This window comes from Tamandua tetradactyla, chromosome 6 (assembly GCF_023851605.1).
Source record: "Tamandua tetradactyla isolate mTamTet1 chromosome 6, mTamTet1.pri, whole genome shotgun sequence".
Lineage (NCBI taxonomy): Eukaryota > Metazoa > Chordata > Mammalia > Pilosa > Myrmecophagidae > Tamandua > Tamandua tetradactyla.
Window position 1 is genome coordinate 124528028 of NC_135332.1, and position 17715 is coordinate 124545742.

General features: G+C 40.9%; 1 protein-coding gene and 1 long non-coding RNA gene across 7 annotated transcripts in view; one reads left to right on the forward strand and one right to left on the reverse strand.

Annotated features, from left to right (window-relative positions):
* LOC143688779 (uncharacterized) overlaps window positions 1-14863 on the forward strand; it is a 114703-nt gene extending 99840 nt beyond the window's left edge. Inside the window, exon 3 of the long non-coding RNA XR_013178304.1 lies at window positions 14561-14863. This is a non-coding gene — a long non-coding RNA (uncharacterized LOC143688779). The remainder of the gene's footprint in view (window positions 1-14560) is intronic.
* Window positions 1-17715, reverse strand: part of ZNF704 (zinc finger protein 704) — a 248339-nt gene that overhangs the window by 85599 nt on the left and 145025 nt on the right. The gene's annotated exons all lie outside the window — the stretch shown is intronic.

The window sequence follows — 17715 nt, forward strand, 5'->3', positions numbered from 1 at the left end:
AAAAACCCAATAGAATCAATAAACTAGAAGTTGGTTATTTGAGAAAATCAAAAAGACTGACAAACCCTTAGCTATACTGACAAAGTAAAAAAGAGAGAAAATGCAAATAAATAAAATCACAAACGAGAGGGGGGTTATTACTATGGACTGTGAACACAAATGAACAATTACTTAGAAACACATGAACAACCAGTACTGACTCTAGAAGAAACAGAAGACCTCAACAAACCAATCACAAGTAAAGAGATTACATCAGTTATCAAAAACCTCCCTACAGATGGCTTCACAGGGGAATTTTACCAAACATTCCAAGAAGAATTACACCATTCCTGCTCAAACTCTTACAAAACCTTGAAGAAGAGGAAACACCACCTAACTCATTCTATGAGGCCAATATCACCCTAATAACACAGCCTGATAAAAAATACTACAAAAAAGGAAAACTACAGACCAATTTCCCTAATGAATATAGATACAAAAATTCTCAACAACACACTTGCAAATAAAATCCAACAGCACATTACAAAAATTATACACCACAATCAAGTGGGTTTTATTCCAGGTATGCAAGGGTGGTTCAATACAAGAAAATCAATTAATAAAATACAACAATTAACAAATCAAAGAGGAAAAACTCCATGATCATCTCAATTTATGCAGAAAAAGGCATTTGACAAAATTCAGCATCCTTTCCTAATAAAAACACTTCAGATGGTAAGAATCAAAGCAAAGTTCCTCAACATGATAAAAGGTATATATGAAAAGCCCACAGCTAACATCATACTCAATGGTGAGGGACTAAAAGCCTTTCCTCTTAAGATCAGGATGCCCACTTTCACCACTGTTATTCAACAGTGTGCTAGAAGTTCTAGCTAGAGCAATTAGACAAGAAAAAGAAATAAAAGGCACCCAAATTGGAAAGGAAGAAGTAAAACTATCATTATTTGCAGATGACATGATCCTGTATTTGGGAAATCAAAACAAAAAACTATGACAGAGCTACCTGAGCTAACAAATGAATTCAACAAAGTGACAGGACACAAGATCAACATGCAAAAATCAGTAGTGCTTCCATACACTAGTCTGAGTTACCTCTGGAGGCAGCTAAGAAAAAAATTCCATTCACAATAGCACCTAAAATAATCAAGTACCTAGGAATAAATTTAACAAAGGACATAAAGGACCTGTACACAGAATACTATAAAACATGCTAAATGAGGTCAAAGAAGACTTAAATAGGTAGAAGGACATTCCATGTTCATGGACAGGAAGGCTAAATGTTGTTAAGATGTCAATTCTACCCAAATTGTCTACAAGGTCAATGCAAAACCAATCAAAATTCCAACAATTTGCTCTGCAGATTTGGAAAAGTTAGTTATCAAATTAATTTGGAAGGGAAAGAAGGCTTGAATAGCCAAAAACATCTAGAAAAAGAAGAATGAAGTGGGAGGACTCACACTTTCTGACTTTAAATCTTATTTTATAAAGTCACAGTGGTCAAAACAGCATGGTATTGGCACAAAAATAGACATGCTGACCTATGGAATTGAATTGAGAGTTCAGAATTAGACCCTCAGATCTATGGTCAATTGATTTTTGATAAGGCCCCCAAATCCACTAAACAAGGATAGAATAGTTTCTTAGTAAATAGTGTTGGGAGAACTGGATACTCATATCCAAAGGAATGAAAGAGGACTCCTACCTCACATCCTATACAAAATTTAATTCAAAGTAGATTTACATTCTAAGCATAAGAGCCAATACCATAAAACTCCTAGAAGAAAATATATGGAAACATCTTCAAAACCCTAGTGATAGGAGGTGGCTTCTTTGACTTAACACCCAAAACACAAGCACTGATGGGAAAAAATAGATACATGGTGTCATGGTTAGGGACAGGTGTCAACTTGGCCAAGTTGTGGTACCTGTTCATCTGATTGGGCAAGCACTGGCCTGTCTGTTGCAATGAGGACATTTCATAGGATTAGGTCATGATCACATCAGCTACATCCACAGCTGATTCCATTTGTAATCAGCCAAAGGGGAGTGTTTTCTGCAATTAGTGATGCTAAATCCAATCATGGGAAGCCTTTTAAGGAGGACTCAGAGGAGACAGGTTGCATTCCTGCTTTGGCTGGTGAGCCTCTCCTGTGGAGTTCATCCAGTCCATTGGAGTCGTCGGCTTCGCAGCCTGCCCTGTGGATTTTGGACTCTGCATTCCTACGGTCACGTGAGACACTTTCATAAATTTTATATTTGCAAGTGTTCCCTGTTGATTCTGTTTCTCTAGAGAACCCTAACTAATACATCTTGGTACCGGGAGTGGTTCTTAAGGAACAGAATCTTAAAAATGGGTTTTTATGAATGGTTTTCTACTCTGACTGGGCTCAGAGACACTAAGGACTCTGATTCCCGTAATCAGAATGACACTCCCAATCCATGGACTGAGTTGGCAAAGGAGATAGTCAAAATATCATCATTCGATTCTCCTAATGCTTCGCTTGTACGAAGCCAGACTCTGGGGGATAATGTTTTTGACACCTTTACAGAGTTTTGTAGAAATAAGAGTTATAGAGATGTTGGTTGGTTGTTGTTAGATACACTGTCTACATTAAAGGGTGAAAGGGATGGGCTTAAGGCTTCAAACAAGAAGCTTAAGTGCCGTCTGAAAGATGTAGAGGTTTCTATGAGTATCCTGAAGGAAAATTTTATTTCCTGTAGCCGTAGACTTGAGATCTCTGAAAATCAGACTCAGAATCTTATTGTTAGAGTAGCAACTTTACAACGTAAACTGAAATCTCAGTCTTGCATGGTGTCTGCCGTTAAAGTGAGGGCATTGATTGGAAAGGAGTGGGACCCTGAAAAATGGGATGGTGACATATGGATTGATAATGATGTTGGGGGTGAGGTTGAAACCCTAGACCATGCTGAGCCTTCTTTAGATAACCCTGTAATAGTCTGCCCTGAGGACATAGCCGCCCCACCTCCAGCCTGCCTTGAGGAATTGGCCACCCAACCTCCTCCTGAAGGGATTAGCCCTAGAGTTATTAATCCTGTTTCACCAGATGATACTGCAAATGGAAGCCCTGAAGCAAATGGCTTGGAAGATATTTCTAATTCTTTTCATGACCCACCCCCACCACCCCTCATTTCTTCTAGACCTATAACTAGACTAAAGTCCCAACAGGCCCCTAAAGGTGAGGTACAAAGTATCACACATGAGGAGGTACGTTATACTCCAAAAGAACTGTGTGAGTTTTCCAATTTATATAGACAGAAATCAGGGGAATATGTGTGGCAATGGATTTTAAGCATGTGGGATAATGGTGGGAGGAATATAAGGCTGGATCAGGCTGAATTTATTGATATGGGCCCACTAAGCAGAGATTCTGCATTCAATGTTATAGCTCGAGCAGTTAGAAAAGGTGTTAACAGCTTGTTTGGGTGGTTGGTTGAAACATGGATCAAAAGGTGGCCAACACTACCTGAGGTTGAAATGCCAGAACTGCCCTGGTATAATGTAGATGAGGGGATCCAGAGGCTTAGAGAGATTGGGATGTTAGAGTGGATTTATCATGCAAAGCCTGCTCTTACACCCCAGGAATGTCCAGAGGATGCACCTTTTACCAGAACAGTGAGAAATAAATTTGTGAGACTAGCACCATCATCCCTCAAGAGCTCTGTGGTTGCACTTCTCTGTAGGTCAGATATTACTGTAGGAACTACTGTCACTGAGCTGGAATCCTTAAACACAATGGGGATGACAGGATCCCGAGTTGGCAGAAGCCAGGTGGCAGCACTTAATCACCAAAGACAGGGTAGACGTGGGTATTATAATAGACAACAAACTCAAAGGAGGCATCAAAATTATATGACACGCAGAGATTTGTGGCATTGGCTAGTAAATCATGGGGTGCCTAGAAATACAATAGAAGGGCAGTCTACTAAATTCTTGTTGGAGCTGTATAAACAAAAGAGTTCTAGGTCAAGGGAACAGAAGTCTAACCTGAATTACAAAAACACAGAGTCACGGCCCCTTAACCAATTTCCAGACTTGAAACAGTTTACAGACCCTGAGCCCCTTGAATGAAGGGGAGGCCAGGTCCCTATGGGGAAGAAACCTGTTACACTGCCACAAATTTATACTGTTAACATTCCTCTAAGTCTTCCCCAGGGAGACCGACGGCCTTTTACCAGGGTAACTGTGCATTGGGGAAAAGGAAATGATCAGATATTTTGGGGATTATTAGACACTGGTTCAGAAGTGACATTAATTCCAGGGGACCCAAAACGTCACTCTGGACCACCAGTCAGAGTGGGGGCCTATGGAGGCCAGGTTATCAATGGAGTTTTAGCTCAGGTCCATCTCACAGTGGGTCCAGTGGGCCCCTGGACCCATCCTGTAGTTATTTCCCCAGTTCCGGAATGTATAATTGGCATAGACATACTGAGCAACTGGCAGAATCCCCACGTTGGTTCTCTAACTCATGCAGTGAGGGCTATTATGGTGGGAAAGGCCAAGTGGAAGCCACTAGAACTGCCCCTACCAAGCAAAATAGTAAATCAAAAGCAATACCGTATTCCTGGAGGGATTGCAGAGATTACTGCCACTCTTAAGGACTTGAAAGATGCAGGGGTGGTGATTCCCACCACATCCCCTTTCAACTCTCCTATTTGGCCTGTGCAGAAAACAGATGGGTCTTGGAGAATGACAGTGGATTATCGTAAACTCAACCAGGTGGTAACTCCAATTGCAGCTGCTGTTCCAGATGTAGTATCATTGCTTGAGCAAATCAATACATCCCCTGGTACCTGGTATGCAGCTATTGATCTGGCAAATGCTTTTTTCTCAATAGCTATTAGTAAGGACCACCAGAAACAGTTTGCTTTCAGCTGGCAAGGTCAGCAATATACTTTCACTGTCCTACCTCAGGGGTATATCAACTCTCCAGCCCTATGTCACAATCTTGTTCGCAGAGACCTTGATCGTTTCTCCCTCCCACAAGACATCACACTGGTCCATTATATTGATGATATCATGTTGATTGGACCTAGTGAGCAAGAAGTAGCAACTACTCTAGATTTACTGGTAAGGCATTTGCGTGTCAGAGGATGGGAGATAAATCCAACAAAAATACAGGGGCCTTCCACCTCAGTAAACTTTTTAGGTGTCCAGTGGTGTGGGGCATGTCGAGATATCCCTTCTAAGGTGAAGGATAAATTGCTACATCTTACCCCTCCCACATCCAAAAAAGAGGCACAACGCCTAGTTGGCCTTTTTGGATTTTGGCGACAACATATTCCTCATTTGGGTGTGCTACTCTGGCCCATTTATCGAGTGACCAAAAAAGCTGCTAATTTTGAGTGGGGACCTGAACAAGAGGAGGCTCTGCGACAGGTCCAGGCTGCTGTGCAAGCTGCTCTGCCACTTGGGCCATATGATCCAGCAGATCCAATGGTGCTGGAAGTGTCAGTGGCAAATAGAGATGCTGTCTGGAGCCTTTGGCAGGCCCCTATAGGAGAATCACAACACAGACCCTTAGGATTTTGGAGCAAAGCCTTACCATCTGCTGCAGATAACTACTCTCCTTTTGAGAAACAGCTTTTGGCCTGCTACTGGGCCTTAGCAGAGACTGAACGCTTAACCATGGGCCACCAAGTTACCATGAGACCTGAGTTGCCTATCATGAGTTGGGTGTTGTCTGACCCACCAAGCCATAAAGTTGGGCGTGCACAGCAGCACTCTATTGTAAAGTGGAAATGGTATATACGAGATAGAGCCAGAGCAGGTCCTGAAGGCACAAGTAAGTTACATGAAGAAGTGGCACAAATGCCCATGGTTTCCACTCCTGCTGCCACATTACTTTCTCCTTCCCAGACCAGAGCTATGGCCTCTTGGGGTGTTCCTTACAGTGAATTGACTGAGGAAGAGAAAACTCAGGCCTCGTTTACAGATGGTTCAGCACGATATGCAGGTAGCACCCGAAAGTGGACAGCTGCAGCATTACAACCCCTTTCTGGGGTGTCCTTGAAGGACAGTGGTGAGGGGAAATCCTCCCAGTGGGCAGAACTTCGAGCAGTGCACCTGGTTGTTCATTTTGCTTGGAAGGAAAACTGGCCAGAGGTGCGTTTGTATACTGACTCATGGGCTGTTGCTAATGGTTTGGCTGGATGGCCAAGGACTTGGAAAGACCATAATTGGAAAATTGGTGACAAAGAGGTCTGGGGAAGAAGTATGTGGATAGACCTTTCTGAGTGGGCTAAAAACATGAAGATATTTGTGTCCCATGTGAATGCACACCAGAGGGTGACTTCAGCAGAGGAAGATTTTAATAATCAAGTGGATAAGATGACCCGTTCTATGGATACCAGTCAGCCTCTTTCCCCAGCAACTCCTGTTATTGCCCAATGGGCTCATGAACAAAGTGGTCATGGTGGTAGGGATGGAGGCTATGCATGGGCTCAGCAACATGGGCTTCCACTCACCAAGGCTGACCTGGCTACAGCCACTGCTGAGTGCCCAATCTGCCAGCAGCAGAGACCCACACTCAGCCCCCGATATGGCACCATTCCCCGAGGTGACCAGCCAGCTACATGGTGGCAGGTTGATTACATTGGACCACTCCCTTCATGGAAGGGGCAGCGATTTGTTCTAACTGGAATAGACACATACTCTGGATATGGGTTTGCTTTCCCTGCACACAATGCTTCTGCCAAAACTACTATCCGTGGGCTTACAGAATGCCTTATCCATCGTCATGGTATTCCACATAGCATTGCTTCGGATCAAGGAACACACTTCACAGCAAATGAAGTGCGGGAATGGGCACATGCTCATGGAATTCTCTGGTCTTACCATGTCCCCCAGCATCCAGAAGCAGCTGGATTGATAGAACGGTGGAATGGCCTTTTGAAAACTCAATTACGGTGCCAACTAGGTGGCAAAAACTTGAAAGGCTGGGGTAATGTTCTCCAGGAAGCTGTGTATGCTCTGAATCAGCGTCCACTGTATGGTGCTGTTTCTCCCATAGCCAGGATCCATGGGTCCAGGAACCAAGGGGTGGAAATGGGTGTGGTGCCACTCACTATTACTCCTAGTGATCCACTAGGAAAATTTTTGCTTCCTGTCCCTGCTACCCTGAGTTCTGCTGGTCTACAGGTTTTAGTTCCAAAACAGGGTGTGCTTTCTCCAGGAGAAACAACAGTGATACCACTGAACTGGAAGTTAAGATTGCCACCTGGCCACTTTGGGCTACTTATGCCTCTGGATCAACACACCAAGAAGGGGATTACATTATTGTCTGGGGTAATTGACCCTGACTATCAGAAGGAAGTAGGACTGCAACTACATAATGTAGGTAAAGAAGAGTTTTCTTGGAATATAGGAGATCCCCTGGGGCGTCTGTTAGTACTGCCATGCCCTGTGATTAAAATCAATGGAAAACTGCAACAACACAATCCAGGCAGGACCACTAATGGCCCTGAGACTTCAGGAATGAAGGTTTGGGTCACCCCACCAGGCAAAGAACCACGGCCAGCTGAAGTGCTTGCTGAGGGGAAAGGGAACATGGAATGGGTAGTGGAAGAAGGTAGTGATAAATATGAACTTTGACCATGTGATCAGTTACAGAAATGAGGACTGTAATGCTGTTTTGTTTGTGTTATACTATTTAAGTTGTAAGATATCAAGTTTAAGAATGAATGTTGCCCAAGGATTTACACCCTATTCTGGAGAGATTTAATGTGTTTCCAGTTATATGCTGGACAGTTGAGTATTGTCAGGTAAAAGAAAAAATGTGTGCTTATTTGTTTTCATTTGGAAATTAAGTATGGTCTAAGGTGATACATATATATATATATATATATATATATATATATATATATATATATGCCAAGTTGACAAGGGGTGGACTGTCATGGTTAGGGACAGGTGTCAACTTGGCCAAGTTGTGGTACCTGTTCATCTGATTGGGCAAGCACTGGCCTGTCTGTTGCAATGAGGACATTTCATAGGATTAGGTCATGATCACATCAGCTACATCCACAGCTGATTCCATTTGTAATCAGCCAAAGGGGAGTGTTTTCTGCAATTAGTGATGCTAAATCCAATCATGGGAAGCCTTTTAAGGAGGACTCAGAGGAGACAGGTTGCATTCCTGCTTTGGCTGGTGAGCCTCTCCTGTGGAGTTCATCCAGTCCATTGGAGTCGTCGGCTTCGCAGCCTGCCCTGTGGATTTTGGACTCTGCATTCCTACGGTCACGTGAGACACTTTCATAAATTTTATATTTGCAAGTGTTCCCTGTTGATTCTGTTTCTCTAGAGAACCCTAACTAATACACATGGGAATTCCTCAAGATTGAATACTTCTGTGCTTCAAAGGACTTTGTCAAAAGGGTGAAAGAGCAGCCAACTCAATGGGAGAGAATATTTGGAAACCACATATATGATATCATAAGGGAATCCTACAACTCAACAATAAAAAGACAAACAACCCAATTATAAAATGGCAAAATGCATGACTAGACATTTCTCCAAAGAAGACATACCAATGGCTAAAAAGCACATGAAAAGATGCTCAGCTTCACTAGCTATTAGGGAAATGCAAATCAAAACCATGAGATATCATCTCACACCCATTAGAATGGGCACTATTAAACCAACAGGAAACTACAAGTGTTGGAGAGTATGTGGAAAAATAGGAACACTTGTTCACTGCTGGTGGGAATGTAAAATGGTACTGTGAAGAAAGTTTGATGGTTCCTCAAAAAACTGAATATTGAGTTGCTCCACGACCCAGAAATTCTGCTACTCAGTACATACCCAGCATATATGAAAGCAGGGACAAACAGATAATTGCACACCAATGTTCACAGCAGCATTATATACAATTGCTGAAAGATGGAAAGAATCCAAGTATCCATCAACCGATGAATAGATAAACAAAATGTGGTAGAGACATACGATGGAATATTATTCAGCTGTAAGAAGAAATGAAATCTTGAAGCATGTGACTAAATGGATGAGCCTTGAGGACATAATGCTGAGTGAAATAAGTGAGACAGAAAAGGACAAATAGTGTATGATTTTACTAATATGAACTAATTAGAATTTGTAAACTCATAGTCATAAAAGTTAGAATATAGGTTATCAAGAGATAGAATGAGGCTAGAGAATGGGGAACAGTTGCCTAACACATTCAGAATTTTTAACAATGTTGAACTTAAATGTTTGGAAGTGAACAGAGTTGTCAGTAGCTTGTTATTGGACTTATAAGTAATAGTGATGAATTGTAGGTGAATATGTTTGAAGAGTGTTGTTTAGAGTCATGTATGTCACCAGAAGGCAAGTTAGAAGTTAAAACATAGGATTGTATAATACAGTGAACCTTGTGGTAGATGATGTTTATAATTAACACTACAAATATAAATGAGTTCTTTCAAGAACTAGTGCAAATATACAACATTTGTACAAAGAGTTAATAATAGAGTGGCATATGGAGAAAAAAGTACCTATTGCAAACTATGGACTACAGTTAACAATAACATCTTAATATTTTTTCCTCAACAATATCAATGTACTCACCAATACTAGTGGTCAATAATGGGGGGGGGGTGAGGATTGTGGGGCATTTTAGGTTTTCTTTTTTAATGTCTCTTTTTGGAGTAATGAAAATGTACCAGAATTGATTGTAATGATAATTGCACAACTAGGTGATGATGCTTTGAGACATTGATTGTATACTTTGGACTGACTGTATGGTGTGTGAATATATCTCAATAAAATTGCATTAAAAAAGAAAAGACCAACAGAAAACAAAACAAAACTATAACAAGAAAAAGGATCTTCTTTTCCATAAGAGGAATCTATGACCAACTGTACTCCAACAAATTAGGAAGCCTAGATGAAATAGACAAATTCCTAGAAACACACAATCTACCTACTGTTTCAAGAAGAAACAGAATATCTCAAAAGACCAACAATAAATAAGGAGATTGAATCAGTAATCAAAAACCTCCCAACAAAGAAAGTCTAGGACCAGATGGCTACATTGATGAGTTTTACCAAACATTCCAACAAGAATTAACACCAATCCTGCTCAAATTCTCAAAAGCTTGAAGAGGAGGGAATACTTCCTAACTCATTCTATGAGGCCAATATCACCCTAAGACCAAGGCTAGATAAAGATACCACTAGAAAAGAAAAATGTGGTAAAATATCCCTTACGAAGACAGATGCAAAAATCCTCACCAACACACCAACAACCTGAATCCAACAGCACATTAAATGAATTATACACATGGTCGAGTGGTATTTATCCCTTTTATGCAGGGATGGTTCAATATAAGAAAATCAATTAATGTAATATACCACATTATCAGAATGAAGGAAAAATCCACATGATCATATCAATTCAGGCATTTGACAAAATCTAGCACCACTTCCTGATAAAAAACATTTAGAACACTAAGAACAGAAAGAACTTTCTCTACCTGACAAAGGGCATATACGAAAAATCCACAGCTAACATCCTACTTAATGTTGAAAGGCTGAAAGCTTTCACTCTAAGATTAGGAACGAGACAAGGATGCTACCACTGTTATTCAACATTGTAGTGGAAGTTCTAGACTCTTTCTATTTATAAAAACATTCTTGATTTAGAATAGTAAAGCTATATTAATGAGCCACTAATCATTTTCTAAGCTGATGCTAGGCCTGGGCTGCATGTGCCTTTTTTTTAGTTCACTTATGACAGATACATATCTGCAAAATGACATTTCACGAAGTACAGTTCTGGTCTCTCTTCTATTTTAATTTTAAACAGTCTCCCTGGACATTAATTTGTTATTATGGCTTCAACTCTCAGACTGAGTAATAATTGCCCCAAATATCTCTCCTGTCCATATCTTCTAAAACTGTATTCCTGCACACTACTAAGGAAACCTTTGTTTAAACAGTTGTAGAAGCCAGCAACCCAGGAATCATCCAGGCCACATTCCTTTCCTCACTGCTTTCATCCAATCAGCCCAAAGTTCTAATGATTTTACTTGACAAATAACTCTAAAGTCATCTTCCTATTGTGGCTTTTCACCATTACTATCTAATTAAAGTCCTTGTTTCCTTCTTGCTGAGTCTTTTCTCCCAAAACAACTGTCTCCTAACTGGTCTTGCCCTACTCTCCATTTAATCCATTCTCCACAATGCCATTCAAGCAATGTTTTTAGAAATCAAATTAACTTACATCATGCCACTCCAGGTCGGACAAATTTCCAATGGCTCTGCACTATTTATAATTTAAATTCATATTCCTAAGCATGCTTTATGAAGCTGTTTATGATCTGCTTTTTGTCTACTTCTGAGCTCCATCTTCCAGCCCTCCACCCTCTTGCCCTTCTCTGATTACACTGTGCTTGCTTTCATTGCCTCATTCAATTATTTATTAAGTGCCCCCTTTGTGCCAGGCCTTATTCAATACACAATGCTTACAGCAACAGATATGACCAACTCCCTGCCCTTATAGAGGTTGCCTTCTGGAGGTTTTCCACCATCCATTCTTTTGCATGTGTTCAGTTTCATTCCTGGAGAGTTCATTTCCTACCCCACTCTATCTAGCAAACTCCTACTCCGGTTCAGGACCTGGGAAGATTACCTGTACATCTCCTTCACATCTACCAAGTTGGTTGCTCTTGGCTTGTTCACCTTCAGGAGATTAACTGAAGGAGGGCATGGGATTTCCTAAAACAGTGACTGCCAGTGGCTTTTTAATAAGTAACTGTCAAATCATACCTACTAAGTTATCTACTTAGTCATCAAAACTGATGATAATTATTATGTGTGTGTTTCTACCTTCAGACTATGAGTTGTGAGTTTCGAATGGTCAGAAACTTATCTAATTTGACTCTTCACCTCCACTGCCTATCATAGTATTGTACAGTAATTATGGATACAGGCCAATCAGATTTACATGACGAAAACTAAAAACCAAAAATTAAAAGAAAAAATCACTTCGAGACATGCTGCACCCTACCTGTCTAGGGTCAGGCTTGCTCTCATAGTAAAAAAGGCTGACCCTGATAGCAGGGGTTGAGTGGTTCTTGCCATGAGGAGATTATGGTGACGATATTGGGGACGCAAGAAAATTCTGTCTCAAATGCCAACTCCACTCACTTGGTAGAGGCTGCTTGGAGAGCAGTTCTGAAAACGAATATGAGCTCATGATGGGGCTCACTAGGGGAAAATGCTGATGGCTTAATGTTATCTGGTCTCTGGGATGGGAAGGGAATGGGGCTGCAAATGCTAAACCTCCAAACTCTACAAATAAAAAATAGCGTACGCATTCAAGGGGCTTACAAAGTGGTGACAAGGCACATACAAATATGACTCATTATAAAATGTCAGCCGCTTATGTATTTAATAGAAGTTCTAACAAAGTACTATGGTAGCAGGGTGGAAGGTAGGCACTCGGCAAAGGCTTCATGGAAGAAAAGTTGATCCTTGAAGGATAAGAAGGGTTTCCTTAAGTTAGGCTTGCCAGATAAAAATAAAATTATCACCTGGGGCATACTGAATTTTTTTTTTTTTTAATCTGAGATTCAAATAAGACTCGGTCTCCTGTATTTTTATTTCCTCGATCTGGTAATCCGACCTCAGGTACATGGAATAGCTTGAGAACAAGAACGAGAAAAGCAGGAAAGGGTGGGTCACGGTGGCTCAGCAGGCAGAGTTCCCGCCTGCCATGCCAGAGACCCGGGTTCGATTCCCAGTGCCTGCCCATGCAAAAAATAAAAATAAAAATAAGAAATAAAAGCAGAAACAGAATGGCAAGTTGTCCAAATAGCTGGAGTCTGAGGTATAGGGGTGAGGAGCAGTGGGAAGAAGAAGAAATTATTGGGGATCATTCTAGATTTAATCTGGGTCTGATCATAGAGGCCTCGGCATGACCTGGATTTGTCACGTTAGAATATGATGTCATCTTGGGAACTTTTGTCCAGTGATGAAACATAAACACTGTCCTTGTTGAAAAGGAGTGGACACACACACTGTCACGGACGTCACGCATGCCTGCCTTGGGGACTGCTGTCAGCACTGCTCACACAAGCTTTAAACCCATCTGCAACCACACAGAGCTTCCCCTCAAATGGAAAAGAAAGGTATTTTCTGAACGTTAAACCAAATGTTTACATTCAACCAAGAAAAGGTGTCATCAGTACTGAACACTGAATGCCTTTCTAAACAAATTTCTAGTGTACGTAGTGATTTGTACACATTAAATCTAATATTAAACAAGCTAATGACTATCCACAGCAAGGAAAGAATCAATTTATGATCTTGTTTATATGCTAAGTTTTGATTGAAGTAAGATTTTAAATCATAAGTTTAGATAATGAGCACATCAAAATATTGGCCATCAGACAATCACAGACATAAAATGAATCATTAAAAAATGAACACACTTATTATTTATCAGCCACCCTAACCAGTACAGAACTTCTTACTTTAAAACAAACCATTTAGATTAACAGTTGATAAAACTTAACTGCATAACTATCAATATATATGTTTAAAATGAGTGTGAAATTCACCTGACAAAAGCAAGAATTCACATGACATATTTTGAAATCACTTTAAAACTATCTAAGTATTAAGGAATATTTTCTACCTGTGATTTTTTTTAAAGGGGTAAAAATACATTTGTGTGCAATTGTGGGAATTTGAAAATGGACTAGATATTAGTGATAATAAGGAATCATTTTAATGTTGTTGGGTGTTGTCAGATCCATGGTTAAGTTAATAATAAAATCCTTTTCTGTTAGAGACACACATTGAAATGAAGTATTGTAGGCACAATTATATAAGGTCTGAGATTTGCCCTTAAAATACTCAACTTAAAAAAAAAAAGGTGGGGAGTAGATGAAACAAAGATGACAAAATGTTGATAATTATTAAAGTTGGGTGAGGGGTGTATGTATGGGGGAAGAGGTTCCGGTATACAATTCTATGTCAGTGTATGTTTAAGAAATGCCATAATAAAAGGAGATAAACAAAACAGGTCTTTTCATCAGTGAATAATTTCCTTGAAAGTATCTCACATAGTGTCTTTACATCCTCCTTTCAGTGCATGTAAAATATAAATACACACATATATATATATTCCCTATCTGTAACCAGCTGAAAAAGCAGTTGTGCATGTGTATCTTAGTAATGATTCACCCACATTTACTGAGTACATTTATGGGCCAAGCATTGTGCTTAGTGATCACCATGCAATATTCATTTAATGTTTCCAACCATCTTTTTTTTTATCTAGTCTATTGTTATCCCCATTTTACGGATGAAAAATAACTGAGGCTTGGAGAGGTGGCATAATTTTCACTGTCATAAAGCTAGTAAGTGTGCCAGTCCTGGGATCCAGACTCAGGCTGCCTGCCTCTGAAGCCCTAATCTTTAACCACTACCTATACTGCCAGGTAGAATATCAAGATTATAAATAAAGATACTCACAATACATATTATAATGAAAAGAATGTGGAAAATCGCTGACATATTTCTCCTTTGCTACAGCCATGTGGCTCAGGGCCAGACTTGTGGTCAGCTTAGAACCAGCATCCGTCCAGTCATAGATCAAGCTGTTGCTTGAAGAAGAAGAGGGGAAAGATACTCTCAGACAGAGGAGGAGAAGCAGAAAAGAACCAGCGGAAGTTTCTTCTCACTGACAACAGCAGTTCTGCAACTGTTTTTAAAATAATACAAAGTAACCCAAACCCAGTTTTGCTTTTTTTTTTTTTTTTTTTTTTTTTTTTTTTGTTGTGCCTTCTGATGCCTGGTTATATTTTGCAGGAGTTTGCTTCAGGTATTAAATAATTCATCATGCAGTGTCTCTTGTTTGGTGCCGGCAGGCAGTGGGTGGATGGAGGGGTAGCAAAGGAGAGGTGAGCTTGGAGGACGCATATCCTCACCAGGGAGGAACGGCTCAGCTGCAGCCCTGCGAGGCCCCGCCCCGATGAGCTCATCCTCTGGCAGTGCAAATGAGGATGACATAATGTTTCTGGAGAGCTCCTTCCAGCCCACTGCAATGGGAGGGCTCTTGCTTTTCCTGAGCACAGGAAAAATTAGCATCAGTATTTCTGGCTGTTCTTGAGGAAATGGCATTTTATTCAAGAGTGTGGTGGGAAACATAACACATTGCCTACATTCATATCAGCTCCAGCACAGAAAGAAAACAGAATTTCTCAGTAAATAAGTCAATGATTACTGTACTTTTCAGACTACGAAGGTCACCAGCATTCTTCAAAAAGGGGGTCTAATTACAATGGCATGAGATATGCATGATTTATCGTCTCTGGTTTTGAGTTTCTTCAAAGTTTTTCGGCCTAAGAGTATAAAAATAATTACCCCCCAATAAGATTAAGTAATGGTGTTAGAGACTGAATCCAGTCCCCACAAAAAGCATGTTCAAGTCCTAACCTCCAGTTCTTCTGAGAGTGTGAACCCATTTGTAAATAGGACCTTTGAAGATATTATTAGTTAAGGTGTGGCCTCATCTGGGGATAGGATCTTCTAAAATGAGGCCAAATTGAATCAGGGTGGGCCTTAAATCATAGGCTGAAGACCTCATAAGGAGAGGAAATACATACAGAGACGTAGACCCCTAAGCAGGAAAATCCAGAAGGAGAAGCCATGTGATGGAGGCAGAGACACGAGCCAAGGAATCCCAAGGATTGTGGCCAGCTACTACCAGAATGCTAGAGACTCCTTGAGAAAGCACAGACTGTTGAGAACTCGATTTTGGACTTCTAGCGCCCCACACTATGAGACAACAAATCCCTGTTGTTTAAGCCAACCCATTATGTGTGGTGTTCGTCGTAGCAGTCCTGGCAAACAAAGACAAATAGTAATAATCATTGTCATTTATTTAGCTCTTGTTTGATGTTAGGAATTAAACAGGAGGTTTTACATACATTATCTAATTTAATCCCTAGAGCAACCTTATAAGCTAGGCATGACCTGCCCCCCACCCACCGACTCTTTACAATGAGGAAACTGAGGTGCAGAGAGGTTAAGTAATTTGCCCAGGGTCAGACAGCAGCAATGGGCAAAACCAAGATCAGACTCGGGTCCAAAACCTGCAACATTACCATGCCCCTCTGCTCTCTAAGCCATGGCACAGTGCGATGTAGGGCAGGGCTCAACAGGGCTCTAAATAGAATATAGAAGGGAGAATTGTTTCAATGAAGAAACCACCAATGATCAAAGCTGGGACCTCTCCCAGGCCTGCCATTTCTCACCTCATTAAACCCTCCATTTTGTTAAAAGGAGGTGGGAGAGAGCAGTATTTATTAAGGACCTACCATGAATGAGGCATTTTGAAAGGCAAATCACATGGCCCCATCATTTAATGTAATAACTGTCCCTTGTTGTCATTATGATGACCTCTAATTTACAAGTGACAAAAACCAAAGGAGTGAAGTAAATTGTCCAGAGGTACAGAATGATTGGGAGATCTGGGGTCTGAAGCCAGGTCTGGTTAATTCTGAAACCACATGCTATGGGAAAACATTAAATGATTTTGGTGTCAATAGATCTGAACTTGAATGCTGGCTCCTACATTACTCTGTAGCCTTGGACAAGTTATTAATCTTCCTGAGTCTTGATTCCCCCATCTATCAAATGGGAATGACACTTCACAGGAATGTACTAAGGAGAAAGTAAATGAGAAGGTATAAATAAAGCAGCCACCCCAGGGGCTACGAATGGGATGCAGTCATTAAATGCTGACTTCTTTTGTTCTTTGCAGGAACAGAAACCACCTTTGAGAAAATATTTAAAGGAACAAGAGGGAACAAATGGAACACACCTGCTGTTACCCCCATTCTCTCCCCTAACTCCTCAAGTAACCTGTTCAGCCATTTATTTAAACCAGGGGGGTTTCAGGGAAAAGAAAAGTGGATAAAGGGAGTGGAAAGAAAGGACGGGAAGAAAAACTGGGAACAGAAGTGGGTGAAGGACAGACAGGGAAGAAAGAGTCGGTAGAGAAGGTGGGATGAAAACTACCAAAAGGGGAGAAAAAATAGCAATATGGGTAGGGAAGCATGGGAGAGGCCCCAGGGTCAGAAGGATTTGGATTTGGATGCAAAGTCCTGCCACACTAACTAGGTGGCCATGCATAATTTACTCAATCACTTGGAGCCTCAGTTTTCTTACCTGTGAAATGGGGTGATGATAAACTCTTACTAGAGTTGTTGTGACGGTCTCATAAGATAATGTATGGAGCCCCTCCACTAGACCTGAAACTTGTTGTTCTATCCTTGGGTCACAGAGTCCGTGGAAGCTGGTCACCATTCTGTGGATTTTTTCTTTAGATTTTCCACCAGACCTGTTTTACTCCTAATCCATCCTCTCCTGAGCATTTTAGTTTCAGCACTGGCTGCCAGCCTGGGAAGTGCAGTCTGGTTGGAATGTAAGTAAGCACTTCAACGCAGCTGTAGAGCTGATCGGAAATGCAATCACAGCTCTGGGGGATGCCAATTGGAGACAGACTCTATTCTCTACCTGTAAGATTTCACTAAACCTGGGCTGATTAGGTATAATGAAATCTCACCCACAGAGAATAGATTTTGATTACTATTAGAACCACCCCCCGAGCCATGATCAAATTCCCGGCCAGCCTTATTGTAGAGAATTCCCTGGATGGCTGTTTCTTATTTGTGCTAAGATTT